Below are 21,891 nucleotides of genomic sequence, written 5' to 3' on the forward strand. Positions count from 1 at the left end.
CAGCTGAATCCTGCACCAGTAGAGCTGTTTAGGGGAGTACTGGAAATTAGAAAGATTAGTCATTTGAAATCTCAGAATGCTATTTAATTGAATTATTTTGACTGAAAACACAAATTTATTTTCATTGAGCTAAACTGCTCTCATATGTTACTGTAATGGGTGATATGTTTAAATCTTCAAATTTATGCACTAAATGACTTTATTAAATTGGGGAAGCAGAGTGATCTTGCAGATAGGCTAACATATTTTTCAAAGACATCTACGACATATACAAAGTAACAATAGCACCAACAGCATTAACAGCAATGACTTTTAAATGAACAGATGGTATATGATGTCCATGTGGGAAGATGTGAACTTGCAATCTGCATATCTTAAAGAAAATATACATTTCATTGATGTCATCAACATCTGATGTGTGGTTAATGTAAGACCTTGAAATCAAACCAAACCATAGATCATGGATTGTAAAATAAAAAACAAGTTCTCTGTTTAAAAACCTGACATTCTTTTCTTTATTTGTATCTTTGTTGTAAAGGACAAAATGCATGTTAAAGAGGTGGTATTGTGCTTTTTGGCTTTTCCCCTCTCCTTTATTGAGTTATATATCTTTTTTTGTGCATGTAACAGGTTTGCAAAGTGAAAAAGCCCAAAGTCCAGCCCAAAGGGAGTTCACATCTCCCACAGAAAGCTCTGCTCTGAACAGCTCGTTTGTAGTCCAGCCCTTCACTTCCTTTACTTGTGACGTCACAATGAAAACACGTCATAAAGCTTGCCAAGCGGCTAGCGGGGTCAGGCACGCGCTCAAACCAAGCTAGTCTGAGCGGAGGCCCTTTGGCTCGACTCGCCTTTGTCTGGTTTTCCATTGTAGAAATGTTGTACCTGCTTCCAGGTACTTTTTTTTGTATCACCTCACCTCCATCGAGGTTCCAAGCCAGCTGAGGGATACTAAAATGTAACATGAAAACAGACAGAGTGCTGATTGGTCAGAGATAATATACACTATTCACTGCATCATCATTGCGTGCACCAGACAGAGGCCAGCAACAGAAAGTTTTATATTTTACAGTTTTCATATGGAATTTCATCACTAAATCCACCTCTGAGAATCAGCTGTGTAGATCTGTGTAGATTTCGAATATTGACAGTTTTATGAGAAGTGATGGTGGAACAAAAATGTGCTTGAATATTTTCGGAGTTGAGGAGCTCCGCAAGTGTCTGTGGGGGAAGCCTGTGCCAACCCGCAGGAGGAGCGTGTGAGGCCGGCCAGCCGCCCGCTCACAGAGCCCTCTGCTCCCGCCGTCACACAGACCGCTGCAGCAACAATGGAAGAGGAAACACAGCTGGAAGGTTTTCATACCGCTTATCTGTCTTTACATTCTGAGGAATGTTGAAACGTTTTAACTTAAAAAAGAGAAAGCTGTGTGGATCGCTGGTGTGTGTGTCGCATTGAACGTTACGTCGCGGCAGTTGTGTGTGGCGTCGCTATGACGACAAGCTACGTACTATCTCTGGGTACTATCTGCAATGGAAAACGGAGCAGGGCCGAGTAGAGTCGAGTCTATCAATTTGCGCTATGGTAGCATTTTCCGGCAAGGCAGAATAGATCGTCAGAACACCGGCAACAGTTCAATCCTATCCTAACAATCCTAAAAGATGCAACTCCGACTCTGTTTGGGCCTGGAAATTCACAATCACAACCTGTAAGTATGCTTTATTGGTTGTGAATTATATTTAAAATAAACACGGCAATGTTCAAGTGCAGAGTTGTTGTAAACGTTGGCTAACACAGCTAAAGTTATAACTATAATGCTAATGTTACACCCAATGTGAAAGCTACTGCGCAAACGTTCAAATTGTTTGGCCAATTTTTATGTAAAATTGAGTTGAAATATGGTGATTTTTGTGGTGGTTTATGGTTGATGTGGAACAATGATATTGTCTGGTTGTGGACTTGTGAGTAACTTGTACCATCTGCTAGGTTACGGTCTCAGTCTGAAGCTGCTTTGATTTGGATCACACTTCCTTGTTTCTTACGACCCGTCCCTTCTCTGCTTCTGATTGGCTAGTAGTCCTTACCTGGGAACTGCGCATGTGCAACTCCCAACAAAGATTTTGTACAGTAAGATGCATCACTCTGTAGCTCAAGAGCGGAGTGAAAAGAGGAGCTGCAGCAATGTGCAGTATGAGAAAAATATGGTGTTTTTTGAAATTTAAACCATGTGACCCTGTTCTGGTACAACCTCTAAATAGGAGTGTGAAACTGAAAATGAGCATAATACCACCTCTTTGAACTATTGTGTACTGTGTGTGTAATTGGGTAGGTAAATATGAAGCAGTCAGGGCCTGGCTGCAATTAAACTGGTTCACATTTACACCAAACCCCATTCACTTTACTGACTATTTTCTTCCACATCTTTCTGTTCTTTCTTGTTTTTTTTCATTCCTTCATTTCATCTTCTCCTTTGTCTCATCCACCTTATCCATTTCTCTACCTTTACATTTCTCGCCCTTTCCCTTCACGCCACTCTCCATCTGCGGGCCTTCCTGCATCTCTTCTTCCACCCCCACACACCCTGTCTGCCCAGAGTCACCAGTCATCCACCAACATGCGTTGCTCCTCTGGTCATAATGGAGATCACATGTTAAAGCCAGGTCTGAAACCCAACACGGGACGTCCACATCAAATAAAACCTGCTGTCAGCAGCGGGGCCTGGCTCTGCCAAGGGGAGTGAAACCATATCTATGTCGGCCTCACCAACACGCCATAAAATGGAAATCCATAAGACCAACAGACGTACAGACCACACCTCTCTGGGAGACATTCCATTCTCCCCCTGCAAAACTACAGTTTTTGTCACATTTTGGTCGAGGTTTGCTCAAACCTCTGAGGCGAAGTTTGCAGCAAAGCAAAGGCTTGGAGCTGTCAATCATTTAGAAAACTGAGATGCACACTGGTCGTATTGGCCATCTTTGCAGTTTGGTCATCATTGTGGCATCCTTAGAAGTCATTTGATACTCTTGTTTATTGCATTACCTTCCTTGCCTGAATACATAGATTTTCTGTGCTGCACATAGAGTCACATTCGTCTTGGTGCACTTAGTTGACTTGTGAAATGTGCTCAGCTTTTACCAATGAACAAAACAGCACTGATTTGAAGTTGGCACCAAACATGGATAATATGAACTTCAGCATTGCTGGACAATCAAACTGCATTACATTGTGAAAAGAATGTCAATACACAAGCTGATTATATCCTTGATTTGGCGATGACGAGTGACTTTCAACTTGATGGAAGAGTTTAAATCAATCTGCAGAACCTAGGGGAGGTCACCCCATACAGTTACCATATCTCACCTCTGAGCCTCAGACTAGTCAGAGAGGTCACAACTATAACATGCAGCACCTCAAAATTGGGCCTGGTGCAGTTTGTTGCCATATTTGGGATGGCGTCCAGTTCAGTTTTTATTCGAACATGACAAACTATATTGTTTGGAAGTACACAGCCTGTTAAAATAAGTTATAACAGGTTTGTGCCACTGTAAATTTGGTTTAGTATCACTCACACTAATTCAGAATTTTTGATAGTACACTTCAAAGACTTACCTTTTCAGGATCATGCTGTAATCCAAAGGGTTCAAGAAGAGTTACTGTCATTTTCAGGCTTGTACAGAAAAAGGGGGTGCTTATACTTTAAATCTGTGAATATCAGATCTTTTCACAGTAGCTCAGTATTTTAACGGTCTGATTTTATGTGTGGGACTTCCTGTGTGGCGTCACACACATGTGGCCTGTGGCACACCACCCAATGTAAAAGGTGGCAGCAGCATCGCCACTTCTCAACAGATATGACTGAGATTGAATTTCCCTTCCAGTCAAAATGTCTGAGCTGTGGAGATAGAGACCAGAGTAAAGAGCTGGAAGATGGATGGAGCATTGGCGGTGATGGTACTGCTGCTGGGGGAAGGTGGAAGTCGGAGTGTCCTGTTGTTCGTCAAGTAGCTGAGAGATCAGATGCTATCGGGCCAGGAGGTGTCTGCTCTGCGCAGCTCCGTCCTACAGCCCGAGCACTGCACACAGCAGCTAGTTTACGTAAAGGATAAACAGTGACCCGGGGGTTGTAATCCACTGGCAGGCCGAGCAGGAGCTGTGTGGATTACTGGAGGCTAACTGTAGCCTCTCCACTTGTTTTACACCTCAAGAGGATCCTAATTGAGCTAAATCTCATTATTTATGGCTGGCTATGGAGACAGTAATCAGAGTGGCTGGTGTGTCTTTAAACAGATCAGTCAGGAGCTGCGTCTGTTAATACAAGAATGTGCGCATGTGCCAAGCACACACACAAACACACACACACAGTTTCCAGGTTTCTCTCATGAGAAGACTTAGCAGTGGGAGGGGAAATGTTCTGTGGTCATTAGAGGCTCCAGTACACTCATCATCACTGTGTTGTACATGTGAGAGTGCGTGTTTGTGTGTGCATGCGAGAAAGCGAGAGATATAACATGAAGGCATTTTTGCAGTAGACAAAACGCACCTGGAGAAATGAACATTGCTGTCACTTGTAAATGACAGATTTAATATCTTCATAAAACAATAGCTAAACAAGATATTTTCCTCTCCTTCATTATTTCTGATTTAATGAATCCAGCCAGAATATTCATTGTGAGCAGCTACCTAGACCAGCAATTTCCCGTGTTATTAAAAGGCAGAGATTGTTGATATGAAGATATGAAGTTTCATTGCTGGCTGATATGAGAATTATGAATGGCGACAGAGGGCAAGAGCTGACCCTGTGTGGAGCCATGGCGCTGAGGGGTCTGCAGCTCCACTGATAGACAATAGGCAAGAGAAACTCTAAGAGCAGTTCATATAAATGTCACGCTTTCTAGACTGCTAATAAAAAACGAACAGGGCTCACAATGAAAGCAGCACTAGAAGAGCAAAAGAAAGAGAAATAAAGCAACCAAGAAAACAAGAAAGAAAGGGAAAGAACAATGAGGAGAAGAAGAGGAGTATACTAATATGTTTAGACAAAAGGGGAGAAAAAGATATCAGACAAAATGGCGGTGGAGAGATTTTACAAAGATTTTGAGATTGGTTGGGATGAGGTGATGTGGAGCAGAGTGAAAGAGAGAGAAAGAAAAAGGAGGAGGATAGATGGTGGTTTGGGAGTTTAGAAACCTCTCAACCATATGCATTTTCTATGTCTGCAATATACATGCAAATAGCTGCATGCATGAGCGATAGGAAAGCAAGGAGCAGAGATAGTTTTTCTTTTTTTTTTGCAGAGCCACATTACCCTGAACGATGCCAAGCTCCAACCTACCTCCACCCATCAACACAAAACACACAGAGCTGAAGACGGCGCTGGACATTTAACTCTTTAATTTGGCATTAAGTCACATAAGTATTCCATTTCTATAAATCTGAATTCGTGACTGAAGGTGAAGTCATGTCTTGCGTTTACAGTTAGTTAGTTTACAGAGTTATTTTAGCACCCAATTGTTGTCGACACACAGAATTGGAAGAGAAAAGAGATAAAAGAAGATGTAGAGTCAGGGAGAGACAGTAAAACGACGAGACAGATCCTGGTGCCTGTAGGAAAGGGGGACCTGGCTTTAATTTGGCACAAAGCTCTTACAGCTACAAAGGAGCTCAAACATAGACATGGAAAACCTAGAGAGACATAAAACCCCAAAAGAAGGAGCTCTGTTTTTGGGTCCGATCAGGCTGCTGGGTGGAGGGAGAACCTGTCTGGAGCAGATGTTTTACTGGGACACATGAATGCTTGAGAGCACATTTTAATGTCCATTTTACATCAACGAACTTGGCCAGCAACAGGAAAAATACAATATGGCTCAATGTGTACGTGTATGCTCTTGTAATTCAATCTTTGTGGGGACCAACTTGAGTTTTAGACTCTGGGGACATTTTTATGAAGCATTTTGGCCGCTGTACACTTCTTGAAAGGGCTTTTCTCAGGTTAAGACTGGGTTTTAGGGTGAGATTAGAATTTAGTTTACATTAAGGTTAGTATTAGGGTTGGGGCTAGCTAATGCGTTTCATTAGGGGTTCTCACAATTATAGAAGTACAAACGTGTGTGTGTGTGTGTGTGCACTTTGGCACCTGTTATTTTGCCAGTACAGTGAACAGAAACCATTCAGTGAACATTGAGCCAATGTTTTGACACAACCTGATATATGTAACACATTCATCTTCACACACATAATTTATCACATGTGGAGTGGGTCTTGATGGGTGGGTGTTTGTGTGCTTAAGTAATAGCGATATTTTGCTATACTAGTCGTGTGGCTCTAGTGATGGAAATGTGGGCCTGCCAGACCACCACTTTGGTCCAGACTGAAAGATCTCAACAGCTACTTGATGGAGTGCCATAACATTTTGGGGACACTCATGGTGCCCTGAAGATGAATCTTTCCTTACTTTGGTGTGACTTTTCCTTTAGCATCACCATGAGGTTTTTTATTTTTTTGTGAAATATCTCAACATCTTTTGGATGGATTTCCATGCATTTTGGAGCAGATATATATAATGCCCAGAATATGAATCTTAATGATTCTGTTGACTATCATCAGGTCACCATTTTCATTTGTTTAATACCTTGGTTTATGACTATTATCTGCAAAAGTAACAACATTACAATCCACCTCAGTTCCTCTTTGTGTATATTGTGTTAATTGACTAGCAACATGTTAAACTAAGATGGTGACCATACATCATGGTGTTAGCACTGCCATTGTGAGCAAGTTAGCGTGCTGTCATCAACATTTAACTCAAAGCACCACTGTGACTAAGGACAACCTAATAGAGATGCTAGTGTGGCTGTAGACTCTTGTTGCTCTACAAATGCATCAAATTGAATTGGCAGGATGGATATAGATGCATGGAGTTCAAACCAGTACAGGAGATAGAGAGATTCAAATGAGGAGTTAGATAATTTTTCATTTCTGAGACAAATGTAATGTAGATTGTCACTGATCCGTTGAGGTCTCAATTGTGTTACTATCATTATTTTCTATTTTTGTTTGTTACATATGTATAAATTCAACAATATATGAGAGAATGTACAAGAAGAGCATTTGTCTCTGTTCTCTCAAACAGCTGCCATGCTAAAGTGCCATTTTTTATTCTGTACCACAATTACGTAAATGGAAAAAGAAATGTATGTCTAGTCTTCTTTATCTAAAAACAATGTAATAAAATGTTTCATGTCAATTTTAGCATCACACACACACACACACTACACGCGCACACACAAAGAAATGTGGATCGTGGAAAAGGGGCTGCACAAATTTGTGTGTTCAGCATGTGTTGCATGCAGCACAACCTGTACTTTGAAGGTGTAGTCTATTGTGTGGCAGTGTGTGACATGGCTTGTACAGTGTACATTGAGTGTTACACTCGGGAGTGTGCGAGTCTGGCTCCAACAACACAGGAGTGTTAGGACAGGAGTTTAACAGGGTGAAGAAGCGTGGAAGAAGGGGAGCCAGTGTAAATGTCTGTCAAAGAGTGGGAGCCGTAAAAGCATTAATGTATGTCGTGAAGAGTGTTTTAAGACCGAAAGGTACGCGGATGTGTGTGTGTGTGTGTGTGTGTGGTCTGAAAGGGTGTCTAGGTGTGTGAACAATTCTTCTTATTGTATCGATGTGAGTGAGCATCTGATTTTAACATGCATATTCTGTTGTCTGCATTTGTACATACTGAGGTATAGGAGCCAGCAGAGAGATTTATTATTATCTTTGTATGAGTGCAGGGCAGAACAGGGACAAAATATCTAATATACAATTTAAGTATATTCCAAATAGTAATGACAGTTATCCATACCATGCACTGTATAATGCTGTAAATAAATATGTGAAAAGAAAGAAGCTTTTATTAAATATTTTTGAAGTGCTTGAATAAATCCAAAATTGTGATCCTAACCCTTAAAGTTCGGGACGTCAGTGCGCATGTGTGGCGTAGCGTTTGTGTGTGGTACGAGAGGGAGAGAGACAGACCACCGACTGTGCCGGTTTTGTGCGGAGTTGTGCGTGCAGCCTGAGGGATGTTCGAATTATTTATCACCATTGATGAACCACACAAAAAATATTATATCGTTTTTAAACAATACTTGGAATAAGCTAATCACCTCTCCTCCTTCCACACGTTGCTGTGTAGGTAATTTTTCCTGGTGTCGCAGTAGATGTTTAAGCTACTGCTGCAGCCCCTACAGCAAACATACCTGTGATTATTGCACATTTAGCAGCATCCGCATCTAGACTCTTCCCTGCAATTTCTCCGTACCCCCCTTCTTTCATTTTTGCTTATCCATCTTCACAACATTGACAAAGACGCCCTCCTTCATCTACAGATGTTTGGCTCTGTGCCACGGCCTCTTAAGTAAGAGATGTGATTCAGCCATCCTAGTGTCATTATAGAAAATAAACCAATGAGCCGCTCATTAGCAATAAAACATTTGATTTTTTTTTGCAATATAAAAATTTAAATTATATCATCCACAAGGTAGGTTGGCCGATCGAGAAAATCCCCAGAAGGCCTATGCCAGATTACCAATCCAGCTCTGTATGCATGTGTGTGTGTGTGTGTGTGTGTGTGTGTGTGCAGGTCATTGTGAGAGAAGCTTGCAGCAGCCTCCTCTCTCCTTTTCTCTCCTGCAGTAATCAGTAGGAGTGGAGGCCTGGCCTTCTCTACCTCTCCCTGTGGTTTGTTCACATACCGTCTCAGCCGAGCAACTAGGAATGCGTGTGTGTGTGTGTGTGTAAGCATTCTCATGTGTCATACAGATTGTGTGCAGAGTAATGTGTGCATCTTTGTATTTGTGTGTGTGTGTGTGAGTGAGTGAGTGAGTGAGTGAGTGAGAGAGAGAGAGAGAGAGAGAGAGAGAGAGAGATTTAGTGTGTTTGTGTGTAAGAATAGGGGGTGGGGGTTGAAGAGGCCCTGTAAGGGAGAAGACAGAAAACCTGAAGGTAGTTAGTTGGCCTTTTCCCTACAGGAAAAAAGCACATGATACACACATAAATTCAGAACAGCCCTTTGTGCAAAGTGTATGTACATCATATAAATAATAAACATTTAATCAAACTCTACTGAATGTCAGGTTGATATTATAATTGGGAATAAAAAAGAACAATTTTGACTGAAGATCTAAATTTTCCATCAGGGTGCAGGCTTCTTGTACAACACGTCATTCGGTTGTATCAGAAGAAATGCAGCTGGAGAACTGTTTTCTGTTTTGGCTTTTGTTCAATAGAAAGTGAAGCGGACACACAAGCCTGTGAGCAGTGCTGTTTTGCAGTCAGATGCGGACAGAGGAAAGCATTAACACACCACTGTTTATGCCTTTTCCCAGACAGTCTGCGGACTTGGTGAGCCTCTCTGCTGGTTCCCAGAAACTGCTACACACACACACTCACACTCTTTAATATAGAAACACTTTTGGTCATGAACACACACACACACACACACACACACACCCCTACTATCAAGTTCATTAATGAATTGCGGCTCTCGAACAAGGCACAACGCAGGGTTTATATTACACGGGCTTGGCGTGATCCCTCAGCTGATATAATCACAATGTGATGAAAGGCTGTGATGACATGTGAACAGGGAACATTTGGTGCCTCTCCAAAATATGTCACTGTTACGATAACCCACTTACCACAATGTTATGATGACTTTGCAGTGGCAAAAATTCCTAGCATGTTTAAGTAGCATTTATTCTTTTCTGTATTGCACAGCTTAATTAAACTCCGACCTCATTACCTGTAAATATTTGGCTCGGCTCATGATTTTACGGTATTTGAGATTCAAATGATTGACCTATTCTACTTTATTGTAAATCAAATGCGGTCCTTGGCACTAAAATCCAGGCAGCCAAGGCTGCAGTCTGTGATGTTATCACATATTATAGCCACAATTTATGTGGAAACGCTCAAACAAAGTGTTTCTATAAAGGTATTAGCCCTGTTGAATCATTCCTATTGTTCAGCACAGAGCTCAGACAACACAGAATCATAAGGTCGTGATCAACTTCTGTTCTCACAGTAGAGTACATGAAGAAATAGGAATTTTGTTACTAACAAAATATCATAAGTAAGCAGCTTTTAACTAGCTGCTCAGGCAATAATATCTCAAGTGTGAGTTTGGACTGTCGATAATAGGGCTGCTTGTTTTTGTTGGCAGATGTACTTTCAGTTGTTTTGATATGAAGCCTCAGGTGGTAAGCCTGAAATTGGTAAGTGAAATCAAAATATAGAATTTGCTTTTAAAAAATGCTGTTACAACTGCTGGTGTGACGGGGTCTTAACACCGAAACTTGGTAATGTATCCAGTGTGCATGGGCTTTCTAATCTCTGCTGATCTCTGCTGTTGAGTCTGCTCATTTATGTACATAAAAAAAGAAATATGCGCTCTGTTTTTGTAATGGGACAAATTCATATCAGATATCACAGACTGTTATTTAACTGTCAATGGACCTGAGATCTTGATCACATCACAGATTTGCATATTTTTCTGTCACATTCTAGTAGATTTGGGAGAGAGTTGTTCGTACTCGCACATTTTTAGGTGGGATTCAAAGATTTGCATAATAAATTAGTATTAGTGTCACATTGTCTGTGGTTCAGTAATGATAAGAAGAAGATCACAGACACTCTTGTACAATCCATATGTGACAACAATCCAGCAGAAAAGCAGCACTTCTCACCACCCAAGTGGGGTGGAGGAGCAGGTCACCTGGAATGTGATGTCAAATCTATAATTCAGTTTAAAGCATGGCTGGAGTATTAGACGAGAACCATAGAAAACAAAGAGTGAGAGAGCCATGACACAGTGAAACACAGAAAGTGAGTAAATTATAAAAAAAACTATTTTAATTAGCCAGAAATCACAAATTACACAATTGCCTCAGAGAGCTTTGGAAACACACTCTTGCATTTGGTCTGAAAACAGGCCTGCATTAAAGCAAACCTAAACTGGCAATAGCTGCAACCACATACACACATACATCCAGGCATTCATGCATTCGCGCACACACACACACACAACCTCACAAACACATGGTGTGTGTGTGTGTATTCCTACAAAGTTTGGTCATGTTACTTATATCTGTTTAAACGTTCTGAGCCTTTCTGTGATAGGCCACTCACGCTGCCACACACCATTTTGTCCAATAGGCATGAACAGTTAATCAGCTGTCCTTTGGCTTGTGTCTAACCTTTCCACAAAATCTTGTGCAAATCTGTGAATCCATTTGAAAGTTATGCGCCTTTTTGCAATAGGCCGCTCCCGTTACCACGCCCCTTTTGGACAACTGACATAAACACAAACACAGACCTTCAAACACACACACACACTTGATCCCCATGCCAAATTTCAGCCTTCAAGGGTAAAAATGGTGGCCCCCAAAGGGTGGGGAAATTTTTGTGGACCGAGCAACTTAAAGAGCGTGGTTTAGAGCTGCTGGTCGTGGCTGAAAAATGCCGCATTGGAGGGTCTTCAGGTACTGGTGAGATGAAGTTTGAGAGACAGATTAATGTGTTTATAATTCTATGAAACTGGATTTTACAACTGTGGAAAGTTATTGGTGTCCATGTTTGTATCTTTTAGACGCAATATTTGCCAAATAAACAGTAGTCCCAGCGTGGCTTCCCTTTCATATCTGGACATACATGATGGAAACTTACCTAACCACCTTTCTATTGTTTGTACTGATTTCACTGGTTAATGATTAGAGGACTTCTGTGATTCAGGCTCAGGTGCTGCTTGGTGCAACTGAATGAAGCTGTATGTTACCATGCCTAAACTCCCAGCCTCAACCTGCTGCCGCACACAAACATACAGAGCTGTTTCTTCAGCTTGAAAGGACGGTACAATATGCTACCATCTCTCAGTCTCTCTTCTCTCTTTGTGCTCATCCTAAGCCACCGCCCAGTCTAATTCCAGCCTGCATCTCGGTGCTTGGAAAAAAAAGGCAAACACAGAGTCATAAACACGCCAGATTAGGTCAGAGTTGGTTTCATAACCACTCCATGACCTCTTTACTCTCCCCCTCTTTTTCCTTTCTCTTTCCCTTTCTGTCTCTCTCACTCTTTCTCTCTTTCCCTCCTGCAACCTCTCCTTCTCATCTTGCTGCTCTCCACTTTCTGCAGACCAATCTGTCCTCTATTTGGCTTTGCTCTCTTTTCCAATGTTCCCTATCCCCCGCTCTCTTTTTATGTGCTCTATCTTCACACTCTTTCACCCACTTTATAAGGTCCCGCTGTACCTCTAAACTTCACAAGTCCCGCACTCCTTGTATTTCTCTTTTTCCTTTTCTCAGTCTTTTCTTTTTCTCTTTTCCTCACCCTACTCGCACAGAATTTATTTTCCATTTTCTGGGCTACGGCCATCTTAGTCACCAACTCTCAGCAGCCCGGAATCTCAACATGAACACGGACAAGGCATTTCATAACTACATCTATAGCCAAGTCAATATATAGATGACATCTAGCAACCATAAAAAAGATAGTGAGATAAATGAAAATACAGTAGCATTGTGGTGAAGAGTCCCAGTGGATGAGTGAAGAGAAACTGTACATCCAATGCACTTGCAGTTGTTGGTTTTAATAACAGACAGAAGTTTGAGATGTTCCTTTGGTCAGAGAAAGATCATTGTAAAGTTGAAGAGTTGTAAAATGTTTTCTGTGGCTCATGATGCATGAGTCGCAGTGTAGGAAAATGTCCCTCTCCACTAGGGAGTAAAGGACAGGATCTTAGGGCTGGGTTATGCTGGAAAAGAATTGAAAGATTTGTGCAACGTGTTGTCTGATCACGTCGGAAATCCAGTGTGTTCACTGCTGTCCTGAACAGCAACACTCGAGGACGAAGTGAATATCATGGGGAAAACAGAGCACATTTTCAGACAGTCTCTGCTGAATGGCATTCTTGCTGTTGGACTTGTATGTTCACATGATAAGAAACATGAAAAAAAGGCTTAAGGGAGAACTTACAACCCTGGTTGTTTTCTCACATCAACACAGCTGGCCAATCATTGCGTGGAGTAGCTGTAAATGTCAGATTGCAAAGTTACAAAAACGATTCTGATGTCAGAAAGGTGTGGGCGGAGGGAATCCGAAGCTATTGGACCATCCATCGAGCAGTTCTGACGGAGTATACTGGCAGCTTTACCCCCTGCCTCTTTAGTTTTGACAATTTTTTCCCATCTGTCAAAGTCCCCCAACTTTATATCAATACAATACTATATGCGAAACTGTTCACACCAGAAAATGACAATATAGGTTTTTTTTGCAGCATGATACGATGCATATTTACGTTTATTGTGACAGTGACCTCTAGTGGCCGTACAACGGTAGTAAAGGAGGTAATAGGGAGATGTATTATAAATGGGGTGGTTAGATCAACCCGTTCTCATTCCCAAGTCGTCACATATGGATGCATGGTCAAGAGACGTTGGCGACAGGTTTTGATTGGATGGGTCAAACCCTGGACTTACAGTCAGGAAAATGGTGTTCAAGTCCCATGTGAAACCAAGTAAATGTGGAGTTATTTTGAGTTTTAACTTAAATAGCGTTTGTTACTTAAACCCAACCAACCATTTTCCTAAATCTAACCAACTAACCTAACCTAACAAAGCAGTCGTGGTTGCCTTTGGGAGGCATGGATAAACAACCCATGTTGTCGTTTAGGTTGGAGGAGTTGTTGGTGCTAAATGCTGGAGTTCTCTCTTAAGGGAGCTCTCATTCATACCTTTGTTTTGTATTGTCATGGTTTTGCACAGGCCAGCTAAAACAACAATTAGGATCTGACATTTTGTTTTAAGATAAGTTGTTCTACTCAAAATGCAGCTCTAAACACAGATTGTTTGGATTTTTTATTTAAGGGAAATGGACATTTTACCAGTCCATCACATAGCAATCCAACATAAATAAAGGAGACTGTATTAAATTATTTTCCAATATGACATAAATGCTCCAAACTAATACTTAAAACTACTTCAACCAAAATACATTTGTAATTCCAGGCTCAAAATGAACCAAACCAACCAACTCTCATTCCCTTTGAGTTTCACTGTGAGGGTATAAGAGCAACATCCACAGGAATAAAACCATACAGTGCAGCCTAAGCTTGGATAAAAGAGGTCAACTAATCTATATAAGGACAGCATGTACAGAGTCAACACGAATAAGATAATATTAAAATATACTCTGTGCTGTTCATTATTTGATATCTTTTATATGGTCACCACATTTAAATTCAGCATGTTTATATAGCACTAGAACAAGGTGGAGTACATATACAATATGCAGTGTATATTACATATTATCAAGAGCATATGTGGAATTTCACAATCTAAACCAGCTGCATGAAAACATATTGCATTATAAAAGTTGACTAGCTGACTTCACTGGCAAATACTTTACTACTGGGACAAATGCATTCTCATGTTTATGTTCTGTAAAGCACAAACTCCGCTTCAGGAATGGATCTTGAATGACTTATTGGCCATAAAATTCATTGATCACAGCTTTTCAGAAACACATAATCTAACTCTGAAAACTAACAGCATGGCCTCCGGGCACGTTTGTGGCCAAATATTCTGTAATCCGTTAATTTAATTAGTCAAGAAAGAATGTGATTAATCAAATCAATTAGATTGCACTATGAAAACATAAATCATGTTTCCCTAGTCTCATTATCAACCTCGGGGTGGACGTGTGACTGTGTGTGTGTGTGTGTGTGTGGTGTTGTGTGTGTGTGTGTGTGTGTATGCAAACATGTGTGAGTGTCTCAATGTGGCAATGTGTCCAAGTGTGACAATGAGAAAATGTGGGTCTATCCTTTAGCTGCAACCATTTTCTCTACAGAGGGTAGCCGTCTGAGTGTGTGTGTGTGTGTGTGTGTGTGTGTGTGTGTGTGTGTGTGTGTGTGTGTGTGTGTGTGTATGTTGGCATCTACAGCTAGTGCACACTAGAGAGTAGCTGGAGAGTAGAAAGAGAGGGATAAGCATTTGCAGGCTGCAATTATGGGTAATTTTACAACAGCAGCAAAATTAAAGCTCCCCAAAACAAAACAAAGAGGGCAAATTTACTCCCTGGACGAGTCTGTCACTGATGCACACAAAAGAGAGAGAGAGAGATGACAGTTATACATACAAAGCTTGTTGAGTCAGTTTAGTTCACATAGGGATCAGCAGCTTCCTCATCTCTGTCCCTTGGGGAGGAGCCTTACATGGTTGCTATGGCTTTTGATTTGTTCCACATTAATCCGACCACACACGACCTGTGTGCTTGTGGTTGTTTGTTGAGTGCATATTCAGATTAGATTAGAGTATTCAGCTCTTTTTACGCTAACAAATTATTCATTGTTTAACTTAATTTTAGAATATGGACAGTAAACCCTGGGAACACCTTCAGGTTTCTCAGAAAGAAATGCAGAATGAGAGACTGAATTGAGCTACAGAAGCTCGTGAAGCAGTGGCTAGCTCAGAGGTGGCAATGGGACTAATCTTTATTGTTACGTTATAAAGTTAAAGGTTCAGTGTGTAATATTTAGGAGCATCTAATAACAAAAATGCAATATAAAATAGGCTACACAATATATAACACATTTAACTTCAACTACACCTTAAAGAGATACTTTGTGATTCTGCTGAGAGTTTGTTGATTCAAGTTGAGTCCAACTGCTAAAAAACATTCCCCTCTCTTCACTGCTCCTTCGGAAGCTCCTACCCCCAAACTCATGGACGCACATTGCCATGGTAACAAGTCATACTAGGCTGAAATATAGCAGAATCCACAGCGTCTGCTGTCCGAGAGCACGTTAGCCTCAATGACAGGGCATGTTTTAGCAGTACTGTAGAAGGTGTGACAACAAGCCTGTCAATATCCAACGAAGGTTAAAATCAAGGGCAACTGGACTTGGTTGAAGATACTGAAGACGTTTCGTCCCTCATCCAAAGGACTTCTTCAGTTCTGTGAGAACTGGGAGAGAGGGGAGAGAACTGAAGAAGTCCTTTGGATGAGGGACGAAACGTCTTCCAGTATCTTCAACCAAGTCCAGTTGCCCTTGATTTTAACCTTTGTTGGATAACTATGACCTGGATGACTGAGAATCTTCATAGACAAGCCTGTCAATATTTAAATATGCATTCAAGCAAAAATACTTTTCTAAGCTGTGGTACTCAAGGAATTCCCATTACAAAGTCTAAGTCTAAGACACAGAGTCTAGTTTATTTATCGGTAGGATTATCAAGAGTAACTTCAATAGTTACAATTAATGAACAAACATCATCAAACGAACGAATTTAAGCACACAAACGCAGCATCCAAAATACAACAGAGTATAAACTAGCGAGTTATTTGAAGTAGTTTTTTACAAAAATTCAGTGACTGACAAGAGTTGGGAAGCACAGGGGAGAGTGTTTTTCTCCAGGGCCGAAGTCAAAGCTAACTTTGGGGCGAACCTCCTTCATTCTTTATTCAACAGTTGGCAAGCAACACACAGGAGATCCTCTTTAGTCTTGAGAAGCTGCAGTCTTTATTCACCGGCCACTTCTACTGTAACTTTCATTGCTGAACAAGGCTCATTGCTGACCCGTTTCTGTCTGTTCACTGGGGCACCCGTTCACACACACGCTCTGTCTATTCCTCCTCTACCACACACACACACACTGAGCTAAGCTAACAAAGCTAACAAAGCTAACCAGCTGGGATCATTACAAACATGACAAGAGACAGATAAGACAATGATATTGATGTTGTTTATGTGGAACAGCAAAGCTAACGTTACTCACCTGTCCAGCAGAAACAGATCGCCCTCAGCATCGAAACCCCTCACAGATGTTAACTCAGGTCTTCCCCTCACCTGGTCATATAACTTGTTTCACAGTTCCTCAGACCTTTCCCTCTGTGGCTGTTTCTCAGCCATTTTCACAGCTATAGAGTCCCATAATGAGTCCAGCATGTTCGAATCTACCACTGTTTGTTCTCTCTCCCACTGCTTCGAGCGTGCTACTGCCACCTGCTGCTCGCTCCGAGCAGCTTTGTTTGTGCTAAATTTACAGACCTAGGGCTGTGTAGGAAAACCGTATTTTTTGTTCTGAGCACACGAAAAACACAGAGCTAGCAACCCATGAGGAAATATTTGCTTTCCCTGCTTCCCTGTATCCCTTTAAACTTTCAGTGTGTAAGTTTTAGTGACATCTAGTGGTGAGGGTTGCAAACTTCAACCAGCAGCTCACGGTGCATTCACATGGTCTTCAGATGGTCCATTTTCCTCAGTTGTGAAGTTGTTCTTCCGACTTCAGTGTGTGTTCATGTGCTTTTAAGTCGGAATGTGGAATCAACATGGACGCTACAACAAAGATGTGTTGGATTAGCATTATCAGAGCATATAACAACACACAGACATCTAATTCACTCTACATGGACAGCAAATTTACCGTATAAAATATGTATATGCAATACGTGATTTTGCACAAATCAAAGTTTTGTATAATTCTTTGTCTCATGTACACCTTAAAAAAGATTATTCCAACACCACATGAATGCATCGCTCACACCTCCCTTTCCAAGCGCACAGGAGAAGCTACGGTGGCCATCACTCTCTGTCTACTCTTGTGCTAAATAATACATGTGGGCCTCTGTTTGTCCAAATTTCTCTTCTTTTCTTACTTCTAATCCAGTCGACTACTACTACTACTTCTAACGTTACTTGTCCTTCTTCTTCTGCTTCGTACGTATTCAACGTAATGACAAAACGCGAACTGAAAAGACTTCTGTCCGTTTGGGCAACTGTAGAAACATGCGACACTGAAAACATAGTTAGGTATATTATATTGCATTTCTGTCCGTTGATCCTCATAAATATTACACACTATACCTTTAAGAGCACATGAACACACACTGAAGTCGGAAGAACAACTTCACAACGCAGGAAATGGGACCATCTGAGGAGCACATGAATGCACTGTGAGCCACTGGTTGCAATTCGCTGCCCTCACCCCTAGATGCCACTAAATCTTACACCCTGAACCTTTAAGGAACGTGTGTTGGTGAACAATTGTCAATTTACACATCCACATAAAAAGCAACATTAGCATTGATTTGGGTTCATGGCCACCAGAGGAATGTAAGTCCAATATTCATTCTACCTTTTATTCTGTTTTTTTGTTTGTTTGTTTTTCTCCACCACCTCATGGGAAATATCTGGCCTTTTACGGCTAAATGTTTGACCTTCTTCATTAGATATTCGCTAACTTTGTCTGTCTGTCCTGTGGAGCTCGGCAAACAGCGTACAGTGAGTTTATCTGAGCTTTTTATCTGAAAACTGTTCCTTGCTGCGGCTGGAAACAAGGTTGATCAGAGCAGAAATTGTGGGCCGTACCAAAACAATGAGGTAAAAGAGGTTAAAAAGCTCAGTAGAGATGTGGCACGCTGCAGAGTTGGGTGATAATTCTCTGTGAGTTTGTCACTACAACGTTTTTCACGACGTCATTTGATCCTCTGTTAATATAGATAATACTGATTAGTGGAGCAGTATCTGTTTGGTTTATGGCATTTTCTGTGTGAGTATTTGGTGATTAATACAGTGAAACAAGACAAAATATGAGTTAGGGCGCAAACGATATATACTATAAGTAAATATTTTGTCTTCCAAATGTAGATAAATTCAGTCTCAAGCGAGCACTGAGAAAGAGGAGTAATAGAGGGTGAAGTCGGGTAGGTGTGACTCATCCTGTTCTGAGAATCACCAGAGCTGAAATTATAAGCTGGTGTGCATATCAATGAGAACTGAGCTACCATGACAACTCCCAAAGATATGTATATTTCTCACAACATGTATACCTTTTAACTCATTTTTTTTCACTCTTTGTTGATGGGGAACACATCAGTATTTTACACAAGCTCTGGACATATAGCAGTGCGACATGTTAGTATTCTTACAGCAGTGTTTTCAGCGAAACATCCCTTTAATGCTCTGTGTGTCTCCCAGAGCGAGGTGATAGCAGAGAGCAGCCACGGTGCAGAATAGGGGTTAATTAACTAAACCTCACAGTGTCACTGCACATCTCCTTTCCTTCCTTTTCTCTGCTCTCGTTCCCAGGGCCACTTTTCTAGTTGGTGTTGTTTCCAATGACACCCGAATGGCCATCATTAAATGCCAGCCAGCATATAGCCCTTAGCACAGAAATCCCATCAAAAGGAAACAGGGTAACAACATCTGTCTAATCCTTCATTAGCCTGGCTCCTCCCCTCACATCCTTTACCCCCCACCCCACCCCCACCCCTCCACCAAAGCATCAGTAATTAGCTTAGCACTAACGAGTCGCCAGAGGTAGCAATAGTTCATCTCGCCTGCTACAACTCATGTTAAAGTTCAAAAACGCTGCTGGAACAGTGTCATGAATCTATGTCTATTACTCAGTATCACACACTCCCCAACCATTCCCAGTAATGACAACTGTAACAAATTACCTTTTCATTTTATAGAATTTAAAATTATTTCGCAATCATAAATGAAGTTGCTCCGTTATCAACCGGGGTGGTGATGGCGCAATGGACAAGACACATGCCTTTGGTGTGAAAGACCAAGTTCAATTCCCCACTGTGACCCATCTAGCGTCAGCTGAATGAATGTAATCAATCATCTGAACATCACGATGAATAATTTAGATTCAGCACAATGTTTATTGTGATTCAGATTATGTAGAATTTGTTTTATATACAATGTATATTCTAATGATCATTTACAAGGAAAACACAAAAATGTGTATATTTATTTGTCAGAATTCCAAAAGTAAGACATGATGCTATTACCCAATGGTGCAATATTTGCATAGGAAAAAACAAATAAAAGCTGTTTAAAATGTATGGTTTAATTATTGGTTTTGAAAGCATGTGACGTGCAATGAGTAATACTGAAATTTTCAGCCATTTCTCTGTGCTGATAATGTCAGCTGGTCCATCACTTTGGTCCAGAAAGAAATATCTCACAAACTGTAGGATGGAGTGCCATGAAATTTTAACATTCCTGGTTCCCAGAAGATGAAGCCTGGTGACTTGGTGATCCTTTGAGGTTTTCTCTAGCTTCATCATGTGGTTTTTCGATGGAAGGATTGCCATTACATTTTGTATTTGTCTCTCTCAGGATGAATTGTAACTTTGGTGATCCCTTAAATTTTCATCTATTTGTCCAATACTTTGGTATATGAACAAATATTTGCAAAATAATGCCATCAGCTGGGCTTTGTGTTTACAGCACATTAAACTTAGATGTTAAACATGGTCAACATTATACTTGCTAAACATCAACATGTTAGCATCATCGTTGTAATGGTGTGTTTCATTTACCTCGGAGTCAGAGCTGGGAATGACGTCATACCCGAGTTGACGGTGTTCCCGTTAACAAGTCGGAAAAACTCGCTCGGCCAGCTGTTTGTTTACAACTAGCCAGGTTAGCTAATGATACGCCGGTTGATTAAAAAAAAGCATTGTGCGGTATTTACTCACACTAAACACTGCAGCAACACGACCACATACAGCTGTTGGACAGCACTTTGTGTACAAACATTTCTATGAGACACAAGGACACAGAAGTGCTAATAAACAGTATAAACTAGAACTTTCACTTACTGTTGATACCCCGACAGCCATCTTGGATCATGAAGTCGGGGTAGTGCGATTCTTTTTCACCTTAAGGGGCGTTCCATTTGAAATTTTGACCTTTGAACTCGGAAATTCCGACTTCCCATGTCAAATGGAACGCACCATAATCATTATAGCATGCTAATGTTAGCATTTAGCACAAAGAAGCAGAAGCCTTGTGCTCACACTATGAGAACGTATACTGTTCAGTGTTCAAGTCCACACAATAAACATGCAAAACCAAGACAGTCACACACACAGTGTCGCCATACAGAACAGGTTGGACTTGTATGGTATCCTGTGTGTAGCAAATGGATGTTAACTTGAGTGCAGATCTGATTTGTTCAGGAAAAACGGACAGGGCTCCATTTAAATATCAGTCACAATGTGTTTGTGTGTGTCTGAGTCAATATACAGTCATGGAAAAAGAACTTGTCAACAAATGAGATCAAGTAAAGGGGAAAAAACAGGACATGGAGCAAACAATTTTAATGGCAGACAATGGCAGAGGTTCATGACACAGAGAAATAATTATACTCCTTGCATGCACATGTATGGTTATGGAGTTCATACTGTACTTACAGAGCCATACCACTGAAAATCATATTATTATGTGCATATTCTACCAAAACTATAAATTTGTTTCAAAACTTATTGAAAGTTAATGAGCTGAAATTTATACTCTGAGTGATGTAAACTAGGAAACCACTTTTATTATTTTATAAAGCTAAAAACTAGAATTAGCCCAATTTAGCCAATGACGATACTTTTTATTTTATAACTGTAAGTTCAGGAAAATCCTGAAGTAAACAACACAGTTAATCAGAGGTATATGTACAGCATGTGTATGTGTTTATGGGTGAGGAGAGTACAGTGGTTTCTTAACAACAACAAAAATCTATTTAAGGGGTGAAACCTTTGCCAGTATTATTTAATTTGTTGTAATTGTATTCAAATATAGCTTTTGGTAAGTTGTAACTGTGGTGTTTTTAAACTTTTTCTTTTTCTTTGATGGCTGTTTCCTTATTTTTCTTTCTTTTTATTGAAGTTTGAGCTTCTGTAACTGACACTATTTCTCCGACCCTCTTAACAGACATGCATCTTGAGTTAACAGATCACATGCGGACAGAACAAAATACAGGTGTAAAAGCAATTAAAAGAAACACGAAAATAATTTATTTTACTGCCACTTTTTGAACAAGAAAGCGGTGAAGTCA

The sequence above is a fragment of the Micropterus salmoides genome, unplaced genomic scaffold (genome assembly GCF_014851395.1).
Source record: "Micropterus salmoides isolate LMB-PRFRI ecotype aquatic unplaced genomic scaffold, ASM1485139v1 Ms_hic_scaffold_13, whole genome shotgun sequence".
Lineage (NCBI taxonomy): Eukaryota > Metazoa > Chordata > Actinopteri > Centrarchiformes > Centrarchidae > Micropterus > Micropterus salmoides.